The 9127-nt window shown below is 43.2% G+C and overlaps 1 long non-coding RNA gene across 1 annotated transcript; it reads right to left on the reverse strand.

Annotated features, from left to right (window-relative positions):
- Nucleotides 1-4038: 4038 nt before the first annotated feature.
- Nucleotides 4039-6892, reverse strand: LOC132882119 (uncharacterized). The gene is made up of 3 exons (XR_009654106.1): nucleotides 6757-6892; nucleotides 6053-6189; nucleotides 4039-4194 (listed from the first exon to the last, which is right to left on the reverse strand). It is a non-coding gene; the product is annotated as an uncharacterized LOC132882119 (long non-coding RNA).
- Between the last annotated feature and the right edge of the window lie 2235 nt (nucleotides 6893-9127).

Consider the following 9127-nt stretch of genomic DNA (forward strand, 5'->3'; position numbering starts at 1 on the left):
TTCCATCCTTGCTTTAAAATTGTGATTTTCGGCATACACAAATAAATGATGGCACAAAATCTGGACTGTTTGAGTCGAGCGAGACCTCTCCTACAAAAAAAAAATTGCATGCAAAGCTAAGTTAACATGCTAACAATATTCATTACATTGTGTAACTATGACCCAGCTAATCAGACAAACGTTACCAAAGTATTTTGCTACATCAATAAACGAAGACTAGAAAGAATCAAAAAGAAAGATTTAATAAATAGCCTGATCTTACCTGTGATGAAGTGGGCGCTGCAAATCTGCGCATTTTTGATAATGCTTTCATCCCAGTCTACACGTTTGATGGCTTGTAGTCATAGACGTCGGCGATTTTTTTGGAATGGGTGAGATCCTGCTGGAATTCTGTACATTTTAACCCCATCGCTGCTATGATTCTGACACCCGACAACACAACAACTAGGCATTTCTGAGTCTTTTTTGGGTCCAGGCTGCGCGCGCAATTTCCGCTTTCGTATGAATGACATTTACTGTGAAGGGGTCTATTGGAAAAATGTTTTGTGGACAGATGAGACCAAAATAGAACTTTTTGGTTTAGATGAGAAGCGTTATGTTTGGAGAAAGGAAAACACTGCATTCCAGCATAAGATAAGATGAGATGAGATGAGATGAGATGAGATGAGCCTTTATTGTCTACAGAGTGGAGAAATTCATCTTGGGCAAACGAGAGTCTAACATGGAAACACATAAAATCAAAAAACACATTTACACACAACAAAAAAAAACAAAAACAACAAAACCCACACCCCCACACATACACATTTACACACTACCAAAACCACATATGTTGCACTTTGCATAAGAATCTTATCCCATCTGTGAAACATGGTGGTGGTCGTATCATGGTTTGGGCCTGTTTTGCTTAGGGTGACCAGACTTCCCTAGTCTGAAACCGGGACACTTTTGCGCGCGACCATGCTCGTGCACGCACACCTTTTTTTTACGTAAACGTGACACTCAGAGAGGTGCTCTTATCATTTTGTTGAAGCTCACATATTTATCAACATCTCACATGAAATAAAACAAACAGGCATTTTGTAATCTAATAGCATAGTGGTATACAGATCAGTTAAATTATGGTCAGACAACAGATTTTGTAATGGCTGAGGATAGGCCAGGCTATGTCCATAGGCCAAATTTAAACTGATTTATTTCACCTGTTTGTGAGAACACCAAGAAGAATGCATATGCACATGTAGGCTATATCTCTAAAATTGTATGCACTATAGCATGAACTTAAAAAGTAGATATGTGACCTCAACATAGCCTAGGTCAGAATCAACCTTACTAACCATTCCCCACAACTGAATGAATAAAGCAAGAAGATGTGTACAAAAGTGAACACTTTAATGGAAGGTGCAACAAGCTGTTCAATATGGCCAAACTGTCAGAATGGTATGCTAAACAGAAACAAAAAAGAGACAAGTGATTTGAGAGTATATACTACGGAAGCCGAGAGAGGCCCTTCATATAATCCTTTTTTTTATTCACCTTGTTATCCTGAGATAACGATATAATTAATTCAGGATCTCGAGAAAACAACACAACTAATTCAAGATCTCGAGAAAACAAAACCGTTATTCTGAGATCTCGAGAAAACAAAACAATTATTTCATGATCTCGAGTAAACAGCTGAGAAATGGTTCATTCAGGTGCGCCAAGAGACTTGTGATATGCTGACTTTGGGGCTATTTCTCATTCTGTATAGATGCAACTTTGGTCATTAGAATGTCTGGAATAATCGATCACCTAATAAGGCAATATTTTGATCAGGGGTTGACACAGGGAGAGATTGCATCGTCTTTTAATAAGGGATAATTTCAAAATTAGTCCACGGCACCTCCGCAGAAGACTGGCCCGGCTTCATCTCTACTGACGGAGATACAGTGATCCAGCTGAGATCATGAAATAATTGTTTAGTTTTCTCGAGATCACGGAATAACGGTTTTGTTTTCTCGAGATCTCAAATTAATTATGTCGTTATCTCGGGATAACAAGGTGAATAAAAAAAAGATTATATGAAGGGCCGAGAGGGGCGACAGCCCGAGGAAAGCCCCCACAGGAGCGCACAGCATTTGCAGCATAGGCTGCCCAACTCAGTACAAGAACAAAGCACTTACAGTGTGTGCAGTAGGCTTTGTGCGCATTGTTCTGCACCTCTCGGAGGAAGGGGTAGGTGCCCTGTAAATCTTTGGAAAAGGTACATTTTCTTTTTGGCATAATTGCTGCAGCATTACTGCTGCTAGACAAAGAACATTTGTGCCAGTTAGTGTTTATTTTATTGTTGCATGGCAACACGTTCTGTTGTCTGGAATAATGTGGCTAAATAAACACCCATGCCACGGGGCCAGTAACCAGGAAAGTTTGCGATTCCTGTCAATTCATCAAAATAGTAAATGCAGACATTTCTCCGCTAATGATTCCCACGCTGCTCAGTCGCAAACGTCGCGAGTGGCGAAAACCGGGACATATCCATGTCCCGACAGACTTTTGTCGGGACTTGGGACACACAACCCCAAATCGGGACTGTCCCGGTAAAACCGGGACGTCTGGTCACCCTAGTGTTGCTACATCTGGGCCAGAATGGCTTGCCATCATTGATGGAACAATGAATTCCAAATTATACCAGCGAATTCTAAAGGAAAATGTCAGGACATCTGTCCATGAACTGAATCTCAAGAGAAGGTGGGTCATGCAGCAAGACAACGACCCTAAGCACACAAGTCGTTCTACCAAAGAATGGTTAAAGAAGAATAAAGTTAATGTTTTGGAATGGCCAAGTCAAAGTCCTGACCTTAATCCAGTCAAAATGTTGTGGAAGGACCTGAAGCGAACAGTTCATGTGAGGAAACCCACCAACATCCCAGAGTTGAAGCTGTTCTGTACGGAGGAACGGGCTAAAATTCCTCCAAGCCGGTGTGCAGTACTGATCAACAGTTACCGGAAACGTTTAGTTGCAGTTATTGCTGCACAAGGGGGTCACACCAGATACTGAAAGCAAAGGTTCACATACTTTTGCCACTCACAGTTATGTAATATTGGATCATTTTCCTCAATAAATAAATGACCAAGTATAACATTTTTGTCTCATTTGTTTAACTGGGTTCTCTCTTTATCTACTTTTCGGACTTGTGTGAAAATCTGATGAAGTTTTAGGTCATATTTAGGCAGAAATCTATAAAATTCTAAAGGGTTCACAAACTTTCAAGCACCACTGTACAGTCACACCTGGCCTGATAAGATAGCTAGAAATGTGGTGGTGTTGAAATAGATGACAAATTATGGAAGGCACAATTGCTAACATTTCCTTGGAACATTTGCACACACACACGCACAAATAGTTTGTCATCTCCACACCCACAAACGGGGCACATGACAAACCGTGAGCACCTGATGCGACCTTTGCTTATGCAGTTGGAGGAAAACCATCAAACGTTAAACACAGAAGCATGAGAGACATCAGTGCATTTTAATTTATGAAAATTACAGTGGCAGCCATTGAATTTGTTCCACGTTTCCGTGACTGGCCCTCTGCAGGCCCTTAGCCATCCCCTGACTGGTTCTTGACTGTCTGCTGATTGGTCAGTGCAGATAATTTATCCCCCACAATCAGTGCGTTTACATGCACATAGAGAGAATCGAATTTCTGCCATTGCTCGACTGAAATCGAAGTTCAAAATGCCATGTATACACCTTAATTTGGCTGAAATTGAACCGAACTTGATTTCTCGGAATCGAGCTACACGACCTAGATTATGCGATTTCTGCCGAGCTACTTAGTGCATGTATACCCTATCGAGCTAGTAGTCGAGCTACTTACTGCCCCTTCCGGGAGTGACGAGACCACAAGCGGGAAACACAACAGCCTCGGTCGGCATGACAACAGTAGTAGCGAGCAGCAGAAGAGGTCAGGAGGAACAAACGAAGAAGAGAAAATGGCGATGTAGAGCTCTCTGAAGTGTGGGTGGAGCACAGAGGACGGCAGGACAAAGCTTCTGGTACTAATAGGCTTTTTATTGTCAGACTTTCAGTTTAACAGCCTACTTTTATTCTTGAGAGAAACACACACACGCGCGCACGCTGTGTTCTAATCCCGGGATGAGCTCTCCCCTCTGCTCTCCTTCTGCCTCCTTAAATAGGGCGCGGTTACTGGGAAGACACACAAACACAGGTTAATTACCGTCAGGTGTAGTGATTCTGCCACTCACCTTCCCTGGCTCCGCCCTCCTGTCACAGACTGGCGCTTGACCACGCCCCCACTGCCACAGGCAAGCAGAAACGTGCACTTCTGGAGCAATGAGGAGACAAAGTTCATGCTCATTCAGCTTAAGGAGTTGAATATATTAAAATTCATGGACGGGAGAAAAACGCGCAATGGAGAACACGGAACTGATAACTTTGTTTACACTCTTGAATAGCTCTTCTTCATGACGACAACCGGAAGTGTACCAACACGATGGGGCGTGTAGCGCCACCTGTGGCTCGGGTGCACAATGCACTTCACACAATAGCCCGATTTCATTGTGTGCATGTACGATTGGATTTCTCTAGCACCCTGCTGGGACCTTCAGCTCGATTACCGACAGCAGCTCGATTTGGATGTGCATGTAAACGTAGTCAGTGATGTAGTCAATGCAGTCCTGACTGGTGACGCCCCTAAGCAGCTTGTGTGAAAACCAGCTGCTATCCCTCATTTTTCCACGGGGAGGCGCAGTGATTGTCCGTTTCACAAAGCAGGTTTATCAAACGCTGAGAACAGCTGATTTCAGTTAGTTAATTCAACCCGGAGGACTTTCACCGGGAGTTTAAAAGCCATACGATTTTAGTGCGCTCATACAGTGAGTTTGAATATGTTTTCTGAAAGAAGCGCAACACTGCTGCAGCTGCCAATCACACTGGGAAATCCTACACTGCAAATTACTCAGTGTTGAATTAACACTTTGAGAGTTAATTTGTGTCCAATTGGACCTATATAAACACAGTAGGGTGTTAAGTCAACACTCTGGGTGTTAATTCAACACTGGGGATTTTGCTGTGTAATAGAAATGAAATTACTAATCGGGTACAGCGCAATGTCAATATTTATGTCAAGATTTATGTCCGGTATGTGATGGGAAAACGGCAGTGACTATATGCGCCTTGGTAGCCCGGGGGTTACACTGCATGCCTGGGTTTTCCGTAGAGGTCTGCGCGGGATAGAATTTTCAGTCCCGCTCCCACAAAGAATTATGATTTTCAGTCCCGCTCCCGCCCGCCATATTTTGTCCTGCTCCCGCCCGCAAATCCCGCATGATGCAGACGTTCGCGTTATTTCTCATGAAAGTTCTTGTCATTGGCTTGGGGAATTAAACATGCTGATCTTAGCTGAGCTCTCCACTGACCGATCCTTCACCTAGCGCACGGAGCGAGTGTGCGCGTTGCCAGGCGGCATGCGCAGCTGAGGCTTTACATGTACATACATCTATCTATCTATCTATCTATCTATCTATCTATCTATCTATCTATCTATCTGTCTCTCTCTCTCTCTCTCAATCTTTCTCTATCTCCGCATGTTGTTTGTGTGTGTAAAACCCTGACAGCGTTTGGCCAGAGTGTCATATTACACTGAGGCTATTCATTCTCTCTCTCTCTCTCTCACACACACACACAGGAAATGAAGAAAATATAAAGGAATAAGAAAAAATAAATAAAAAGAAAGAAAGGAGTTTGAAAGTGAAAAAGAAGAGTGCGTGAGAGAGAAGAGAGAGAATGAGAGTGTCAGTGTATGAACAAAATAAAAAATAATAAGACTTTCAGGCCCGTAGCCAGCATTGTGGAGGGGGGGATCTTTTTTCCCCAAAAGTGGACTTCATCTGGCCCCCTGCTCCCGTACCCCCCAAATACATGAGCACACTTCAAATCTTCTAATTTAGACATTTTTTTATTCGTTATAAGTTCTCTGTTGTCTAACTTATTGTTATCTTCCTACAACTGTGCTGTGACTTCATTGTCTGTCTCTGTTGCTCACCTCAGTTGTCTGTTGTTTCTCTCTTTCATTGTCTGTCTCTGTTGTTGCTCTCCCCTCCTCTGTCTGTCTGTTGTTGTCTGTCTCTGTTGCTCACTTCAGTTGTTGTTTATGGCATCAGAACACTCATCAGTTCCAATCTTCTTGGGTGCATTTTTGAGTAAATGTTTTAGCATAAAAAACAATAAAAAATTTTGAGTAAATGCTTTAGCATAAAAAACAACAATTTCTAATTGAGATAAATGTTTCAAGTAATCCTGAGATTGAAATAATATCGCACAGCCCTATAAGGACAATTGATTTAAAAATGCCCAAATGCAGCAACAGTGGGTGTTTTCACACACACTGGTCTGAACTTTTTCATTTTTCAGCTAGTGCACATGTTTCTTTTCACTCTGATCCAAATGCCAATTGACAGGGCGTCATGTTACCATGACGACTGAAAAACACGTGCTCTTAAAGTCTCGCATTTTATTGTCTTCACACCACACCACAGCTCCGATTTCCCAAGCTGAAAAAAAAAAAAAAGCAGCCCCAGGTCCGACGCAACTAGTACCTAGCCATTGAGCCACCTAACTCATCTCTGTGTGTGCGTGTGTGTCACTGACGGACGGGCTGACGCTACCCCCACTGATCACTCTGACAGATCGATCTACCACTACTGTTGTAAACAAAAGAAAAACAAAGTCGTGCACTCAGCACCTTACCCATTTTGGCCCTTTTTTGGAACATGGCGCCAATATTTTGGGACAAAGTAGCAGCAGATTTCTTGCGTTTTCTGTCTTTATCTTCTTTTTCCCCCATTTTCTCTTCTATCCGGCTTCGGAGTCTTCTTCCTCTTCTTCTTCGCTTCAGTGTATTTGCCGGTTAGCTACCAACGGAAATGGGGGCATTACCGCCACCCACTGGATTGGGGTGTAAAGCAGTCTGAACAAAACGTGTAAACATAAACATAGGAGAAATGAACCCGTTTTTCTAACTCGTCCTCACTTAGTCTACTTTTCTTTTTTGATTAGTCTGGATTTGATATTGTAAATTTAAATGTGAATCAATGTATATTCATCGGACATGAACAAATGAATAAATCTTGAGTAATCTTGAGGGGCGTGTGTGTCTGGGGGGGGGCGGTGTAGCGGGGGGGGGGGGGGGGGTCGAACGAACCCTCCGATCCCCCCTGGCTACGGGCCAGACTTTACACACACGCATACATACACATATATACACACACTTATGCACACACACACACACATATACACACACACACTTATGTACGCACACACACACACACAGACACACAGGCAAAAATATTAGAATTGCACATTGGCAGTAGTGCATTAGCATTGTGTGTGTCCCCTCTGAAAAAACATGTGCGAAAAGGAATCGGAAACATACGCGAGATTAGACCACATCCACAAATTTAGGCATCTTAAAATGTTTTTATTAATGCCAAATAAAATATCCAGCACAAATTATATATCTCATCTCATCTCATTATCTCTAGCCGCTTTATCCTTCTACAGGGTCACGGGCAAGCTGGAGCCTATCCCAGCTGACTACGGGCGAAAGGCGGGGTACACCCTGGACAAGTCGCCAGGTCATCACAGGGCTGACACATAGACACAGACAACCATTCACACTCACATTCACACCTACGGTCAATTTAGAGTCACCAGTTAACCTAACCTGCATGCCTTTGGACTGTGGGGGAAACCGGAGCACCCGGAGGAAACCCACGCGGACACGGGGAGAACATGCAAACTCCACACAGAGGGGCCCTCGCCGGCCCCGGGGCTCGAACCCAGGACCTTCTTGCTGTGAGGCGACAGCGCTAACCACTACACCACCGTGCCGCCCCACAAATTATATATGATAGACATAAATTAATATTTAATTCGGTTTTTCCACAGTTTATCCAAAGTATCATTTTTTTCAGTGTGTGTTCTGAGTGTTTGCCCTTAGCAGTTTACAGGAGACAGAAAAACAGGTTCTGAATGTTCTGTTTTGGGGGATGCCTTTTGCATTGTTCAAATTCACTGAATGGGGGGTAGGGCAGCTTGCGCATTCCAGCCAAACGAGCTGTTATGCATTACAAAAGGTTAGACGCCATACTGTAGTTTACCCTGTAAGACCCATTGTTTCAATATTACAACATCACTTTTAGCGATTTTAACAAAAGGTCTGCAAACGTTTTTTTTTTTTTTTTTCTCAAGACCACATTTACACCGTAATGTAATCATATGAAAAATACCATTACAGACTGGTGGAGCAGCGTGCCGAAAATAATATGTATTTGGTCCAAGGTGTGGGTTTTTTTTCATACGTCGCTGGCTCTTTTGCCAGTAGCGCATCACTTGCGCAGGTCTGGGGTTACCCTGCAATTTTCGGGTTGTTCTATTATTATTAGGCTACTGCATAAAAGCGGTCACATTGTGTGCTCAATACCTGTATACAGTGCTGAAATAAACGTTTTGCAATGAATAAAAAGTGTTTTGATTTAACAGCATATTTTTAACACTAGAAGGCCCAAAGTGCAGACTTTAGTCTGCAATGAAATCCCCCCCAAATTTGTGAATAAGTCTAACGTACCATTACCTGCCTCCCATTGTTGTGTAAAGAAGCCTAATTATTGTGTTATCTGAGAAATAGCCTCTTTGTTTCTAACCCTAACCAGACTTCACACTCAGTACGTTTACATGCACATCCAAATCGAGCTGCTGTCGGTAATCGAGCAAAGGGTCCCAGCAGGGGTGCCAGAGAAATCCAATCCTACATACATACTGTGAAATCGAGCTATTGAGTGAGGTGCATTGTGCACCCGAGCCACAGGTGGCGCTACACGCCCCATCGTGTTGGTACACTTCCGGTTGTCATCATGAAGAAGAGCTGAGGCTGTTGTGTTTCCCGCTTGTGGTCTCGTCACTCGTCACTTCCGGAAGGGGCAGTGCTGAAGTAAGTAGCTGGACTGCGTGGCTCGATAGGGTTTACATGCACTAAGTAGCTCGGCAAAGTCGCATAATCTAGGTCGTGTAGCTCGATTGCGAGAAATCAAGTTCGGTTCAATTTCAGCCGAGCTAAGGT

This window comes from Neoarius graeffei, chromosome 2, assembly GCF_027579695.1.
Source record: "Neoarius graeffei isolate fNeoGra1 chromosome 2, fNeoGra1.pri, whole genome shotgun sequence".
Taxonomy (NCBI): Eukaryota; Metazoa; Chordata; class Actinopteri; order Siluriformes; family Ariidae; genus Neoarius; species Neoarius graeffei.